Source organism: Cucurbita moschata, unplaced genomic scaffold (assembly GCF_002738365.1).
Source record: "Cucurbita moschata cultivar Rifu unplaced genomic scaffold, Cmos_1.0 Cmo_Scf00147, whole genome shotgun sequence".
NCBI classification, from domain to species: Eukaryota; Viridiplantae; Streptophyta; class Magnoliopsida; order Cucurbitales; family Cucurbitaceae; genus Cucurbita; species Cucurbita moschata.
The window spans coordinates 59,136-76,656 of NW_019268663.1; the positions used below are offsets into that span (position 1 = coordinate 59,136).

Consider the following 17,521-nt stretch of genomic DNA (forward strand, 5'->3'; position numbering starts at 1 on the left):
TTCACTCTTTAACGTCCAAGAACATTTTATAACTACCACGAAAATCAAAACATACAATAAATTCATACAAGTTTTAGAATATATCATATACTACAAAATAGGGTTAGACTGCTTACTTGGTCGCGGAGAGACATGTCATCGAGTTGAGTCATAGAGATATACGACTCTTTATCCTAAGAAAAAATCTATATAATTTAAAATCTAGCTGCTCTGATACCAATCTGTCACAACCCGAATTTCAAGGGTTCAAAACTCAAATAAAAACTAAAATTGAGAGTGAAAACAAATAAAATAAAAGTAAATTAATATAAAATAAGAAAATGTTGTAAAATTAAAATGAGATTGAGAAAACAACACAACATTAAATATAAAATAAAATAAAATTATAAGAAGGTGTTGTTCAAATTTATCCAAACAGAAAAAAAAGTGTTTGGGATACAATTACAAAAAAATAATAATAATAAAAAATAATAATAATAATAATAATAATAGAAAACTCAAACACAAAGACAGACTAATGCTACATAACAACCCCCATCTGTGAGTCCACAACCTTTGAAGGCTCCCTCGTCTCAACGATAAGTTCTATTACGAACCCATCCAAAATAATCACACCTGTGATCGCATCTCCTGACTTTAAACTGCTAGTCTAATATAAGTTGTAGTTGATAATTACACAAAAATTTCCATAAATCTATGAATTCGTGTGGAAATGTTGCTCTTCCTTTTTATTTAAGATTTTGATATTTATGAAAAGAGAAAACGAATAAAAGTAGGAGACATTTTATAGATTTAGGAGGAGCAAAATAAGGGAAATGTTAAAAAAAATCATTTGAAAACATTAAAACAGTTGGTGCTTGGATACCATACTCTTTTCTTAATGTATGTGGAATCGGTAATTATTCGTCCAAAATAAAAGGGCCCAACCAGATTCGAACTAGTGACCTCTTGATCTGCAGTCAAATGCTCTACCACTGAGCTATGGACCCATTTTGCATGATTTCAACTTTAGTGACCCCTTCTACAGAGTGCCAGTCCAGAAGTGTAAGAAACTGTCTGTCCAAAATAAAAGGGCCCAACCAAGTTCAAACGGGTGATCGGTCAAATTCTCTACCACTAAGCCATGGATCCATTTTGTAGGATTTTAACCTTAGTGACCCCTTAGACATAGTGTCAGTCCAAAAAGTGTAACAAATTTCTATCCTAGATAGAAGGGCCCAACTAGGTTCGAATTGGTGACCTCTTGATCTGCAATCAAATGCCCTAACATTGAGCTATGATCCCATTTTGTATGATCTCAACCTTAGTGACCCCTTCTACAGATTATCAGTCCAAAAGTGACCCTACCGAATCGGCTATGGACCAATTTTGTATAAATTGGTGGATTAACTATCGGAAATTAAACACAAGTCGTTAGATTCAAAGTCGAAAGTGCTAACCACTACACCATAGAACCACTTGTTAAACTTTATTTTTGCAGCGATTTTGATAAGCGCCAACAACGTTGGATTTTGCAAAGCTAGAGGTTGTAGTATGCTTACGGACTTTCACAAGGTGTTTTCAACTTCTTTTATAGGTAATTGAACTTTTGAGTCCATGCAAATGATTGGTTGGATTAGTATCAGTTTGAGAAGACAGAGGAGAGAAGAGAGACTTTGTTAGAAACTCTCCCATAGGTAATCTCCCAAGGTGTTTTCAACTTCTTTTATAGGAAGAATTTTAAAATCAAACCACAACAAAATTTACTTCTTTCTCTAAAACTAAATTTGACTCTCCAATAGATCTTAATAGTTTTGTTAATTAAATTTTCTTTAAAATTTTTGTACACAGAGTACAATGGAAATAATATATATATATATATATATATATATATATATATATATTTACAATTTTGTAATTTGTATGGTATTATTTGAGGCTTTTGATTGAAATATGATAATTTATTCTCTGTCCTCTTTGACAATTTTAGATACCTTCATATCCGATATTTGATGCGTCGCGTTTCATTATGAGATCTGCCCTTAGGTCAATAAGACTTAAGTAGAGAGTTTATTTGACTAATGATTTGATTTTTTTTGGGTTGTAGAGATCTCCCTTACAAATCATTTTTATAAAACCTTATTCAAAGGTTTGTAGTTAATTACCAATATCAGAATTTCTGGTTTCTTTTCACCATGTTGTTAACCTAAAATGTCAGACATGACCACCTGCTCTTTGAAGACCTTATCAGCTTCCTCTGCAAAATATCACCTAAAATGTCGCAGTATTTAGTGTTTGATGCTTTTTGACTTAACCCTAGGGTTCTATTTACAGTGAACTTGTGATAATTTTTGTCAAATTATATATTTGAATACCTAATACATTAAGATATAATATCTTATTTAAATAATATTAAAATGTGGTAGAATATCATAATGTATGTTTAATTAATATGAATCTCATTCAAATTTCAAATATATATTTTTATTTAATGTTTATGATACACATCAATTATTTTAATATTTAACATATCAAATACGTTAATATGTTTTGATATTATACTTCAAGACTATAGGAACTTTCTCAGAGGACCTGAGAGTTACACCGGCCCATAATGCATCTCATGGACGATGCAAACTATTGTTGTGCTTGAAGGTTTATTGTATAAAAAACTGGTCATCCACCAAAAAATTATGGGAAGACCATTGATGGAATTGAAGCAATCGACGCTCCCCTGTATGGGTTTCCAATCAAAGACCTAATGTTTGATGTTGACTCTTTTGAAGGAAGAGCCACGTGATCGAACAACAAGAAACGTGGCGGTATCTCTGAGAAATTTATCACACACAAAAAAAATGTGTCGAAGACTTAGACATTACACAGAAGATCTAGCTTTCATCGAGGAGACCCGAATTTGATTCTCGACAATGAAATTTTATTTTCTTATTTCTTTTATTTTATAGTTTCATCTTTTGTCACCAATTATATTTAAACTTTACCTAGGTTTGAGAAGCACTATAATGGATGAGTTCAATAGTATCTTAAATTCAAAAGACTTTTATGAACTTGGTTTGAGAGGCACTATAATGGTCAAGTTCAATAGTATCTTAGATTAAAGACTTTTATGAATTTTGAACCTTTAATAGTGTTATGTCATAGATATTTGGTTCAATTTCAACAAGTGAGGTTGAGGTCATTCAAATGGTTAATGTGATAATTCGGTCATTTTCAAGGTCTCTTTTGTTGAACGCCATCATGGCTGAGATGACTGAGATGAGCACCAGAGTGAGTTTGACAAGGAAGGTCGTAGAGAACCACACCCCGAGCCAAGCTCATGTTGGGCTTAACAAACCGAAAACCAAAAAACACAAACCCTTAAATGGGAATCAGGATGCTAAGGAATTAAAAAAAATTTATTTGTGACGTTGAACAATACTTGAAGGTTATAGGAACTTTCTCATAAGACCTAAGAGTTACGTTGGCCACAATGCATCTCATGGATGGTGGCGCTCGAAGGTGGATGATATAAAAAATGGGTCATGCACCATAAACTCATGGGAAGACCGTTGATGGAATCGATGCAATCGACGCTCCCCTTTATGGGTTGCCAATTAAAGACCTGACGTTTGATGTTGACTCTTTTGAAGAAAAAGCCACACAATCGAACACCTCGAAATGTCGCAGTAGCTCTAAGAACTCTATCATACGACCGGAGGGTTGAGGGCTACAGGAACTTTCTCATACGACCTGAGAGTTACGTTAGCCGCAATGCATCTCATGGACGATGCAAAACTATGGTAGTGCTCGAAGGTGAATGGTATAAAAATGGGTCATGCACCATAAACTCATGGGAAGATCGTTGATGGAATCGATGCAATCGACGCTCCCCTGGATGGGTTGCCAATCAAAGACCTAACATTTGATATTGACTCTTTTGAAGAAAGAGCCACACAATCTCACAGCTTTAAACGTCGCGGTAGCCCTGAGAACTCTAACACACATAGGGAAGGACGTGTCGAAGAGTTGGACATTAAAAAAAAGATTATGCTAAAACTCTTCAGCGATCTGACAAAAGACTTCAGGACATCAACACTAAAAATCTATTGTCGTCCAGCAGTCAAGATATCTAGCTTTCACCCAGGAGACCCGAGTTCGATTCCTGGCAATGGAATATTATTTTCTTATTTCATTTTATTTTACAGTTTCTATCTTAGACTAAAAAGACTTTTATGAACTTTGTACCTTTGTTAGAGTTATGTTATAGATATTTTGTTCAATTTAAAATGGTTAATGCGATAATGCAGTCGTTTTCGAGGTCTCTCTTGTTGAACAACGTCATGGTTGAGATGAGCAGGTGATTCAAATGGTTAATGCGATAATCCAGTCGTTTTCGAGGTCTCTCTTGTTGAACGACATCATTGTTGAGATGAGCACTCGAGTGAGTTTGACAAGTTGGGCTGTAGAGAACCACACCTCAAGCCAAGTTCATGCGGGCTTAACAAACTTAAAATCAAAGAACACAACCCTTCAATTGGAAACCGGGATGCTAAGGAATTAAAAAGCTTTATTTTTTACGTAGAACAATACTTAAAGGTTACTGGAACTTGCTCATAGGACCTAAGAGTTACGTTGGTCGCAATGCATCTCACGGACGATGCAAAACTATGGTGGCGCTCGAATTTGAATGGTATAAAAAACGGGTCATGCACCATAAACTCATGGAAAGACTGTTGATGGAATCGATGCAATCGACGCTCCTTTGGATGGGTTGCCAATCAAAGACCTGATGTTTGATGTTTACCCTTTTGAAGAAAGAGTCACACGATCGAACAGCTCGAAACGTCGCGGTAATTCTGAGAACTCTATCACACACATGAAAGGACGTGTCAAAGAGTTAGACATTACCCAAAACATCATAGTAAAACTCTTAAGCGATTAGACAAAAGACTTTAGGACAACTACACAAAAAATTCATTGTTGTCCAACGGTTTGATTTGGCTTTAATTCTCTGAAATTGAATATTATTTTCTTATTTCTTTTTATTTTATAGTTTCATCTTTTGTCACCAATTATATTTAAACTTTACCTCATGTTCAGAGGTACTTTAATGGTCAAGTTCAATAGTATCTTAGATAAAAAACTTTGATGAACATCGTACCTATGTTAGTGTTATGTTATAGATATTTGTTTCAATTTCAACAAGTGGTGTTGAGGTAATTCAAATGGTTAATGCGATAATTCGGCTATTTTCGAGGTCTCTCTTGTTGAACGCCATCATGGTTGAGATGAGCACCCGAGTGAGTTTGACAAAGAGACTCGAATTTAAACTTTACCTACGTTTGAGAGGCACTATAATGGTCAAGTTCAATGGTATTTTAGATTAAAAAGACTTTTATGAACTTCGTACCTTTGTTAGTGTTACTTTGTACCTTTGTTATTGTTATGTTATAGACATTTGGTCAAGTTCAACAAGCGGGATTGAGGTAATTCAAATTGTTAATGTGATAATCCAGTTGAATAGTTACAGGTTATCTCCAAGGTCTCTTTTATTGGATGCCAACAGGGTTGAAATGATTGAGATGGGAACCTGAGTGAGTTTGCCAACAGGTGCAGTGAACGTGGAGAGATTAAACACGTGACATTGAAATCTTTAGTTTGACACTCTCCCAGAACACTGATTCATTATATTTTAAAAAAGAAATAATAATCGACTAAACCATAAGGTGCAATGAATGCAAATCGAACACAAGACCTTCCAATATTCAATCTAATGCTCTCCCAACTAAGCCATCCCAAATAACATAAAAAATGAATAATCAACTTAGTCAACCTATGCCAGTTATAATCACTAATTTTGGAAAGAATAGTCATATTATGCAAATGTGAAATAAGTGTGGTGAACATGGATCAAACACGTGACCTTCAGATCTTCAGTCTGACGCTTTCCCAACTGAGCTATCCCCGCAATCGTTAGAAATGAAAATTCATCAGTAAATATATTTTTGCCGATTCATTGAGATATTAAAAAGAAATAATGACTAATTTTTAGTCAGGTTATGCAAATAGAAACAGGTGCGGTGTACGTGGAGATCGAACACATGACCTTCAAATCTTAAATCTGACGCTCACCAAACTGAGCTATCCCCGCTAACATTAAAAATGAAAGTTTTTAAGTAAAGGTATTTCGGCTAATTAATTGAAATTTTAGAAAGAAATAATCACTAATTTTAAATCGAATAGTCAAATTGTGCATCCATGGTTCACGTGGATCGAACACGAGACCTTCAAATCTTCAATCTAACGCTCTCTCAACTAAACTATCCACACTAATGCTAAAAATGAAAATTCATCAGTAAAGGTATTTTCGCTACTTCATTGAAATTTTAAATAGAAATAATCACTAATTTTTAATAAGATATTCAAGTTATCCAACTTGTATAAGGTGCGGTGAACTATAACACGTTAGGTATTTCCGATAATTCATTGAGATTTCAGAAAGGAACAATGACTAATTTTAGATTGAATAGTCGGGTTATGCAACTAGAATCAGGTGCGGTGAACGTGGAGATCAAAACATGACCTTCAAATCTTCAGTCTGACGCTCTCCCAACAGAGCTATCCCTGCTAATATTAAAAATAAAAATTCATAAGTAAAGGTATTTTCGCTAATTCATTATGTTGAAAAAAGAAATAATGACTAATTTTAGATTGAATAAGCAAGTTATGTTTTTAGATTGTACAGTCAGGTAATAAACTTGTATTAGGTGCGTTGAACGTGGATAAAACACATGTGACCTTCAAATCTTCAGTCTAACAATCTCCCAACTGAGCTACTCTTGCTAACATTAAAAATGAATATTCATCAGTAAAGGTACTGGGTATACTTTTGGAAATTTAACAAAAGGCAATAGTATTAGACCGAGATGCTAGATTTAAATCTCGCTTCTGGAAAATTCAACAAAAGGCATTGGGTACACAGTTATAGTATGACATTCCACCCATAAACAGATGGTCAAACAGAAATGCTCAAGCAAATATTGGAAGACATATTGAGGGTATATGTGATGGATTTTGCAGGAAGCTGGGATAAGTACCTACCCCTTATGAAATTCGCTTATAATAATACTTGCCAAGCCACCATACAAATGGCCACATACGAGGTTCTTTATGGACGAAGATTTCGATCCCCTATCTTTTTGGAAGAAGGGGGGCAAATGACAACTATTGGGCCAAAGCTGGTGCAAATTACCAACACCACAGTCCAGAAGATTAAAGTTAGGATACAAACCGCACAAAGCCGAGATAAAAGCTATGAAGACCTAAGGCGCAAGGACATGGAATTGTTGGTAGGGGATCATATATTCCTAAAGGTAGCACCCCATGAGAAGGGTGCTCACGTAGGGTAAAAAGGGGAAGCTAAGCCCTAAGTTTATCTCTCCCTTTGAGATATTAGAAAGAATTAGATCTGTGGCCTATAGAATCGGGCAATGCCCAAACTTGTCTGCAGTACATAATATCTTTCATGTATCCGTACTATGGAAGTATACCCTAGATCGTTTGCACGTACTGGCTCATGAAACTCTCTTCTTGAGAGATGACATAACGTATAAAGAAGTCCCGATTCAAATAATAGACAAGAAAGTCAAATGACTGAGAAACAAGGAAATCTCTCTCGTTAAGGTCCTACGGAAGAATCATAGAGTAGAAGAAGCCACTTGGGAAACAGAAGGCAAATAAGAACCTTTTGTACCCTGACCTATTTTAGAATAAGCACTTTTGATGACCGAAAGTTTTCAAAGGAGAGGAGAATTTGCAACACTCAAGGTCTCCAATAAGGTAGACAGTGTATAATCCCTACTAGGTTGTATCTAGAAGCAAAGAAAACATTAAGAAAATGGTACTTTTTCTAATTTTTATAAACTTCCCGAATCATTAAATTTTTTTTAGAATAAGAATTACAAGGTGCTTAAAAAAGGAAGGATCCGATCGGAGAAGACTTTTCTGGCAGAAGATTCAGAAAAATCAAGAATGAAATTATAGAAATTCTAGACGTTTCAATGGTAGTGGAAAATCCGTCTATAAATTATGAATTAGGGTAGACTATTAGGGGCAAGAAGCAATCTTAATCGAGTACCCAATCGAGAGATACAAGTTTTTTGTTTTGGGGTATCTTGTTCATGGGTTTACCTTGAATTTGAGAACTATAGTCCACTGTTCATTACCAAACTTGTTCCTGCACCTTCTAAATAAGTTTACCCATAAAATTGGTGAAGGAAAGAAGTCCTCAAAGTGCTAGTAGGTTTTCACACAAATTAGTCCACGTTAGGTTACCCTCTAATGTTTTCCTAAGCTAAAACCTCAACTCCTAAAGCCTAACCCATGACATTATGTATAAACCTAGGTTCATCAATAATCCATGTACCAAGTACCTAGAACTATGTGAATAACATGCTAAATAAGTTGCTAGGATCCATATCCAGAAGTAACCATTATTTGCATTACGATGTGTTCTAAAAGGCCTCTATTCCTCTTTAGGTAGGATGTCCTGCAATATGTATCATGAGCTGGATGTTATGATAGGCCTACCTTTCCCATCAGCTAAACGAGATGTCTTGCACAACGATTTACCAGTAGGATTACATGATTATGACGACACCATTCATGTGTTCATGGGGAGAAAATTGAAGGTTATTTTAGGGGAAGGTTTTCAGGATCAGTATATGATACATGAAACGATGACCTCTAAGTTCTAAGATCCTGAAAACATAACAAGAAGTAATATCCTAGCTTAAGGTCGCGATTAAGAACCTACTAGTAGGCTAATTACTAAGTTTTACTCACTCCATGTTTATTATTTTTTTTCAAGTAACTAAGAGTTGGTCGTGGATGAGAGTGGACTTTGGAGTGTGGGCCATGGACTAACTTCTATTTTAATCTAGTATTTTTTATTCTTCTTTTGAGTCTGCTTCTTATTTTTTGTTTGTAACGAATATGTATATTTAACACCCAAAAAATGAAGAAAATTAACTCCCATAAGAATAAGCCACTCATGAAAGACCCAAACGATAGAAAGGAAAAAAACATTGAAGGATTAAGCAAGAACAAAGGACTTAGTCAAGTCACTCACCCTAACAAGTGATTTCAAGGAGTTAAAGGCCTTTTGAGAAGGATGGGAAAGGAAAAAGTAAATGAAAAGGGCAAAAAAATCATTTTATCAATTATCAAGAATATTGCCCGATTTGTAATTCCTTATCTAGAAGGAATCTCAAGATTCAAAATAAGCAAAAAATGATAAAAGAGCGATGAGATGAGGAATTTGTAGAAAAATTATGGATTTTTCGAGAAAAATAATAATAAAATATTCGGAAAGTGGCAAATTATCAAAATACCCCTAGAAGAATGGACAATTACATAAATGCCACTATAATTAGAATCAGAGCATCTACCGTGACAATCCGAGCAAAATCCCTCAAACTCAAATTTCAACCATCGGATCTCCTCCAAACTTTGATATGATCTAGAACGAACACGCACGAATCATCACATCCAACGACTAGTATTCAAAGCCAAGGTCGGTAAGGATACGATCGGGTTGATATCTCTGAAAAATTATCCAGAAAGTTCGATCTCTTAATAACGAAGATTTTGGAGCTCTCAATGTCGGTTTAAGCTCCTCCTATACAGTCTTAAGTAACAATATGGAATAAGAATCAAGAAAGGTCGATCCCCCAATCGAAGGCAATAAGCGTTTAGATTGTGGGTCTCCTACTCTCAGATTTCTTCCAAATTCCAGAGCAATCCTCCACCATTTCTCTTCAAACTTCTAAATAACGAAGAATCTGGAGCTCTCAATGTCGGTTTAAGCTCCTCCTATAAAGTCTGAAGTAGGAGAAACAATACGGAATAAGAATCGAGAAAGGTCGATCCCCCAATCGAAGACAATAAACGTTTAGATTATGGGTCTCCTACTCTCAAATTTCTTCCAAATTCGAGAGCAATCCTCCACCATTTCTCTTCGAACTTATTCCTACCGTTTCTCAACAAGATTACCCACAAGTTCTATGAAGGAATAGAGCGCTGAAAGTGCCTAGAAACCATTCCCCCAATTTAATCCGCCATTGAAGAACTTCAAGAAAAACTTGAAAATCCAATCCAAGGATACATGATGATTCCAATCAGTTTCTGCACCTCCAAGGAATGATTCCATAGAAGACCATGAAGAAAAATAACCTCGAGAGCGTGTCGGATTGATGGAAAGAGGTTTCAAAATTAAATTGGGAATAAGAGTCAAATTCCTATCTACGATCTCTTTTCCTTCAAATTAAGGATTCCTCTAGCTTCAGAGGAAGAAGTTGAGTAAACTTGATGAAGGAACTACATAAACACAAATGGAGTAACATGAGATAGAAGTAAACATAGTAATAAAAAGAAACTACATAAACTTAAAGGAAGTGAATCCCATTTTAGAATATAAATATTGTTCAATTGTAGCAAAGAAGTAGTTTTGAAAACTAGCCACTCCATATCAATCTATGTTTGGAAAACTAAAATAAAGAAAAATAAATAAATAAAAATATTTTTCAAAAACTTAGTTGGGTGTGAAATTTTGCTTAAAATTCAAATGTTTTCTTTTCTTTTCTATTCTTTTTTTTTTCTATAAAAGGATAAAACACATAATTTTTAAATAAAACAAAAAAAAAACAAAATAGTTATCAAATGGGCAAAATTTTTAACATATCTATCCCAAAGGAATGCATGGGCTCTAGTGGTAATGCTGCTTCAACTGTGTGATAGACCATGCGAAGTAAACATGACAATAATAGTAGCTTCTAAAGCACAAAAATATGTGGATAAATTTAATATACTGAGGTTGGATAAATTTCATATATTGAGGCGCATAAAAGATAGATCCACTACAAGGCATTTGGTCTAGTGGTAGAATTCTCGCTTTGTGCAAGAGGTCTCAAGTTTGATTCTCAAAATGCCCCCAACAATTATATCAAATTGAAGCATGCAATATAATAAGATTTGAAATAGGTTTTTTTAAACCTCGAACCAAGAAGTAATTCAGATGGATATTTGGAAAGAAAAAAAAAAGGAAGCTATATTTAATTATAATTTACAAGTGTCTTTATAACATGTTAATTGAAGAGAGAAAACAACAAGAATAAACAAACAAAGGAAATTTGTGTATGTATGATTCTCTTCGAATTTTGGAAACTGTGAGGATTCCTCTCCTTTCTTGACATAAAGACTTACTTTTTCGGGACTTGGACCATAAACAGTCATCTACTCTTACTCCTACTCCCTTATCTAAGAATCAACATAGCATAATCATTCCATGAAGGCCAAGGCAGTCTTATAAAAGAAGATGAGGGTACCCCTTTCAAATCATTCCATGAGGACTTGAGAAAGTTTTGTAAAAGAAGATGAGGGTTTCACTTTCTATTGCAGAATTTCTATGTGAATAGAGAATGAACCATATTCTTTGGAGATAAGATAGAGCCTCGAGCCTAACTTCAAAGACGTTACACAAATTGTTCTATGATATTTTTTCTAGGAACTCTTTGTTATGTTGTCCGCTGAAGGTGTCAGGAAAGGGACACAGATTCTCTATTGCACTGATCTCCCAATAGAAGTTTTACCAAGGTCATCTGTCGTCACAACCCTTTTAAGGAATACGCGCCCAAATAACCAGTGAACAATAACATTTAAAGAAGTTTCAGAGAGCGAGAAGAGGATTGTGATAGAAGTTGCCCTAGGTAAAACTTCTTTAAATGTCTTAGCCAATCATGACCTCATAATGAGGAGTCTCTTGGACAACAATAATATATGAACAACAAATGTCTTAGCCAATTGTGACGGTCATGATTGCTCAAGTCGTGTCGCCCAAATAATCGGTAAACAATAACATTGCCCAAATAACCGCCTTGGACAAAAAATCGTTTACCAGAATGGCTGAGACATGCAACATGCAACCACAGGCAACACGCCTTGGGCAATCATTACTGTGACATCTACCCCCACACAATTTATTGGATGAGGCTGACTTTAGGTCTCTCGATGTGCTTCCTGCTGATCTCATAATGAGGAGTCTCTTCAAACCTACTAGGTGCTGTTGAAAATCACTTCTCAGTTTGTTGAGTCTTCATGTCTTCTTTCTTCGTTCTTTCCTACTTTCTTCGCTTGAAACTTTTATCTTATTTGTATGACGTCATACCACCTGCTTTTGCTTTATGTTTTCTTGGTCGAAATAATAACATTTCAAGTTACTAACATGGACAACAAGGTTAGTCCGCATCCATAAGAGCAATTGGATTCTATATGATGTCTTCATAATCTTATGGATAACTTTAATTAGTCCATAGTATTTTCACACCAGTTTTTTGTTCTTGTTGCTTTGAACTCAAAGTTTATTTGAACTTAACTTATATGAACTCTTTATTTTTCTTGAAATTATTGTGGTTGACGCTTCCGACTGACCCTTCTCTTCATCCATCTAGATGATATTTACGTGTGAACATGTGTTGCTTCAGTGGTTTGTTTCTGTCTCCCTTCTTCAGTATCTGACCTCTTTTTTGTCTCTTCTGGTGGGGATAAATCCATTATCTGACCTTGTTTTGCATCGTGGTGTTCATGTAGTGGCAACAAGGTTTCTATTGAGGTTGGCTCACTCGAGCTCCCCTTTTCAACTGCAACAGTAGCAGCAAGCGTAGATTCATCATGGCTATGATTCTTTCTCAACTATAGTTTCGACATCATTTTCAACCCTCTTGGTTGATGGATGTTTTTCTGAATGATCATCGGGTTAGACTCCATTACTACTAGACATTTTGCTAGAGGCATGTAAATGACTTTGTGTTTAAGGAGGACGTTCATTCCTGACACGACGTCGAAGTCATCCATTTCAACTATCACTAAACAATATACCTAGTCCAAGGCTCCAACTTGATTAGAGTTCTCATTGTGACTCTTACGACAGGCAAAGCTTCCAATTTGACGACGTTCATCTTTTCTGTATCTTGATGCCAAAGGATGTTAAAATATTTTGCATCGGTCTCCATCATGAGTTGTGGGTGGCTNCACGAAGTTCTCTTTAATATCAATAATACAATTATGCTAGACATGAAACTAAAACTGGGTTCAATTTAACTCCATTTTATTGTCATCTTGAATGACGTGTAGGATATATTCTTGATTTACCTTGATATTTCATATTAGTTAAGCTTTTTGCAAAATCACAATTAGACAACAACAACGATGAACTTGGGTCTGTTTATTATTTTAAAGAAAATTTCTTTCTCCATCTTATTCATAATAACTCTGCAACTAAATTCATATTATGCTAAGAAATAAATTTTTTGGGTTGTAGTTTATTCGATAACACTTGCATATTAGAACAATTCAACATTACATGCCTTACTTACAAGTAAAATACTAGACCATCAACTTTTTATTTTATAGTCCAACAACCGCTCAAGAAAATAGATTTCAAACTTGAGAGAAAAAAAATATATTGAGTAGGAGTTAAAAATGTTGCATTTTTTTTAGAAAGGGCATTTGGTCTAGTGGTATGATTCTCGCTTAGGGTGCGAGAGGTCCTGAGTTCAATTCTCAGAATGCCTATATGTTCACTTCTAAAAAGACGAGCCTTAGAGAAAGCAAATGTCATTTACTTGTAGAATGCCTATATGTTCACTTCTAAAAAGACGAGCCTTAGAGAAAGCAAATGTCATTTACTTGTAGAATGCCTATATGTTCACTTCTAAAAAGACGAGCCTTAGAGAAAGCAAATGTCATTTACTTGTGTACTCCACGATATATGTCTCAACCTAGTGTATCGATATATGTCTCAAATGGAATTATCGCGATTCTTGTTTTGGGTGTGTGAGGTCTCAAGTTTGATTCTCAAAATGCCCCCAACAATATTATATCAAAATGAATTATGCAAGATAATATGATTTAAAATGTTGTTTTTAAACATTGAACCAAGAAGATGAGCATAGAGAATGAAACATATTCTTGGGAGAATAAAGATCGTCTTGAACCGGACTTCAAAAAGACCATTACACAAATTGTTCTTGTATTCTTTCTAGGAACTTTTCAGTCAAATATTCTTGGGAGAATAAAGATCGTCTTGAGCCGGACTTCAAAAAGACAATTACACAAATTGTTCTTGTATTCTTTCTAGGAACTTTTCAGTCAAATAGATCATCTGTTGTCACAATCCTAAAGAACTTTTCAGTCAATTGGGAGAATAAAGATCGTCTTGAGCCGGACTTCAAAAAGACAATTACACAAATTGTTCTTGTATTCTTTCTAGGTACTTTTCAGTCAAATAGATCATCTGTTGTCATAATCCTAATTGTTCTTGTTTTCTTTCTAGGAACTTTTCAGTCAAATAGGTCATCTGTTGTCACAATTCTAATTGTTCTTGTATTCTTTCTACTTACTTTTCAGTCAAATAGATCATCTGTTGTCACAATCCTAATTGTTCTTGTTTTCTTTCTAGGAACATTTCAGTCAAATAGGTCATCTGTTGTCACAATCCTAATTGTTCTTGTATTCTTTCTAGGAACTTTTCAGTCAAATAGGTCATCTGTTGTCACAATCCTAATTGTTCTTGTATTCTTTCTAGGAACTTTTCAGTCAAATAGGTCATCTGTTGTCACAATCCTAATTGTTCTTGTATTCTTTCTAAGAACTTTTCAGTCAAATAGGTCATCTGCTGTCACAATCCTTTTAAGGAAGATGCGTCAAAATAACCGATGAAGAAGTTTCAGAGAGCCATAGGTTCGAATCCTGTCACCTTGATGTGGTATTCTCAGGGGCCGAAGTGCAAAGCCAAGTAGTCTATCCGTGGTTAGGATAGCAGGCATGTTGTCCACCGTCGTCACATAGGTCATCTGTCGTCACAATCATTTTAAGAAAGATGCGCCCAAATAACCGATGAAGAAGTTTCAGAGAGCCATAGGTTCGAATCCGGTCACCTTGATGTGGTATTCTCAGGGGCCGAAGTGCAAAGCCCCATAGCCTATCCGTGGTCAGGAAGGCAGGCGAACCGCACACACTGAAAAAAAAAAAAAGAAGATCTCCTTTTTTATCACACGTAGAATTGTCATTCTTTTGTCTTTTGAAATCCCTTCTCTTATCAGTCATCAGACAGGTTTTTGGTATCATATATCGAGATAATTATTATGAAAAATCTATTCCACTAGTGTGACTTAGATACCCTTTCTTTGTGGTATCGGTCATGCTATTTGAATAGCCTGAAGTCATCATAGCCTCTCCACCGGTTCCGAAGACTCCTTCGGCATCAATGTGCTCCAATGAAAGAAATCAGACCCTTTCCTGAACTAGAACCGGGCACAAAACGCCGAGGAGAAAGTCGAAAGCGAGCTCTTTTCGCATATACGCAATCTTGAAACCCAATTAGCTCACGGACTGTCTCCTCAACCCCGGCGAGTATGAGTGCTTGGTAAGAGAGAATGTCGAATGAGAAACAACTTCGATTACGACAACATTCGCAACTACCAAAGTGCACTAAATCTAGTAGAGATCTTCGACCTAACGATAATGGAACTTCAAGCTCATTTAATCAACCCGCTTTGTACCTTATTGTTGACCGAATCAGATGCACACCAAGCCTAAATTCTCTCTCATTGACCCGAAAATGAAAGGAAGATCAGATCCCAAGTTTACGAATCGAAGAGAAAATGGATCTGAGTTCTACACGCTTTCATTTTCAAAAGCTTTGCTTGCCTACGGTACTTTATTCAGGATGTGCAACAATACAGTCATCTCTCAGCCGTGTATAGAGAATCCCTTGATCATTTCCTTGGCGGATAACACAAATGAAATCGCTTCCCTGACCGCCCATCTTATGAGTCCATTCTTGTCTTGTCACAATCCTAGAACTGTATTCTTTCTAGGAACTTTTCAGTCAAATAGGTCATCTGTTGTCACAATCCTTTTAAGGAAGATGCGCCGAAATAACCGATGAAGAAGTTTCAGAAAGCCATAGGTTCGAATCCTGTCACCTTGATGTGGTATTCTCAGGGGCCGAAGTGCAAAGCCCCGTCGTCTATCCGTGATTAGGAAGGCAGGCATGTTGTCCACTATAGTAACATAGGTCATCTGTCATCACAATTCTTTTCAGAAAGATGCGCCCAAATAACCGATGAAGAAGTTTCAGAGAGCCATAGGTTCGATTCCTATCACATTGTTGTGGTATTCTCAGGGGCCGAAATGCAAAGCCCCATAGCCTATCCATGGTCAGGAAGGCAGGTGAACCGCACACACTGAAAAAAAAAAAGATCTCCTTTTCTATCACACGTAGAATTGTCATTCTTTTGTCTTTTAAAACCCCTTACCTTATCAGTCATCAAGCAAATTTTTGGTATCATATATCGAGATAATTATTATGAAAAAGCTATTCCACTAGTGTGACTTAGATACCCTTTCTTTGTGGTATCGGTCATGCTATTTGAATAGCCTGAAGTCATCATAGCCTCTCCACCGGTTCCGAAGACTCCTTCGACATCAATGTGCTTCAATGAAAGAGATCAGACCCTGTCCTGAACTAGAACCGGTCACAAAACGCCGAGGAGAAAGTCGAAAGCAAGCTCTTTTCGCGTATACGCAATCTTGAAACCCAATTAGCTCACGGACTGTCTCCTAAACACTGGCGAGTATGAGTGCTTGGTAAGAGAGAATGTCGAATGAGAAAGACATTCGATTACGACAACATTCGCAACTACCAAAGTGCACTAAACCTAGTAGAGATCTTCGACCTAATGATAATGGAACTTCAAGCCCATTTAATCAACTCGCTTTGTACCTTATTGTTGACCAAATTGGATGCACGTCAGGCCTAAATTCTCTCTCAGTCACCCAGAAATGAAAGGAAGATCATATCCGAAGTTTACGAATCAAAGAGAAAATGGATCTGATTTCTACAAGCTTTCATTTTCAAAAGTTTTGCTTGCCTACGGTACTTTATTCAGGATGTGCAACAATACGGTCATCTCACAGCCGTGTATAGAAAATTCCTTGATCATTTACTTGGCGGATAACACAAATGAAATAGCTTCCCTGACCGCCCATCTTATGAGTCCATTCTTGTCTTGTCACAATCCTAGAACTATATTCTTTCTAGGAACTTTTCAGTCAAATAGGTCATCTTCTGTCACAATCCTTTTAAGGAAGATGCGCCGAAATAACCGATGAAGAAGTTTCAGAGAGCCATAGGTTCGAATCCAGTCACCTTGATGTGGTATTCTCATGGGCCGAAGTGCAAAGTCCCGTAGTCTATCCGTGGTTAGGAAGGCAGGCATGTTGTCCACTGTCGTCACATAGGTCATCTGTCATCACAATCCTTTTCAGAAAGATGCGCCCAAATAACCGATGAAAAAGTTTCAGAGAGCCATAGGTTCGATTCCTGTCACATTGTTCTGGTATTCTCAGGGGCCGAAGTGCAAAGGCCCATAGCCTATCCGTGGTCAGGAAGGCAGGCGAACCGCACACACTGAAAAAAAAAAAA

At 36.2% G+C, this 17,521-nt stretch overlaps 2 non-coding genes across 2 annotated transcripts; one reads left to right on the forward strand and one right to left on the reverse strand.

The window, feature by feature from the left end:
* Window positions 1-917: 917 nt before the first annotated feature.
* TRNAC-GCA lies at window positions 918-989 on the reverse strand. Its single transcript has one exon. It is a non-coding gene; the product is annotated as a tRNA-Cys (tRNA).
* Window positions 990-13,533: 12,544 nt separating this feature from the next.
* TRNAP-AGG lies at window positions 13,534-13,605 on the forward strand. Its single transcript has one exon. It is a non-coding gene; the product is annotated as a tRNA-Pro (tRNA).
* The last annotated feature ends 3,916 nt before the right edge of the window (window positions 13,606-17,521 follow it).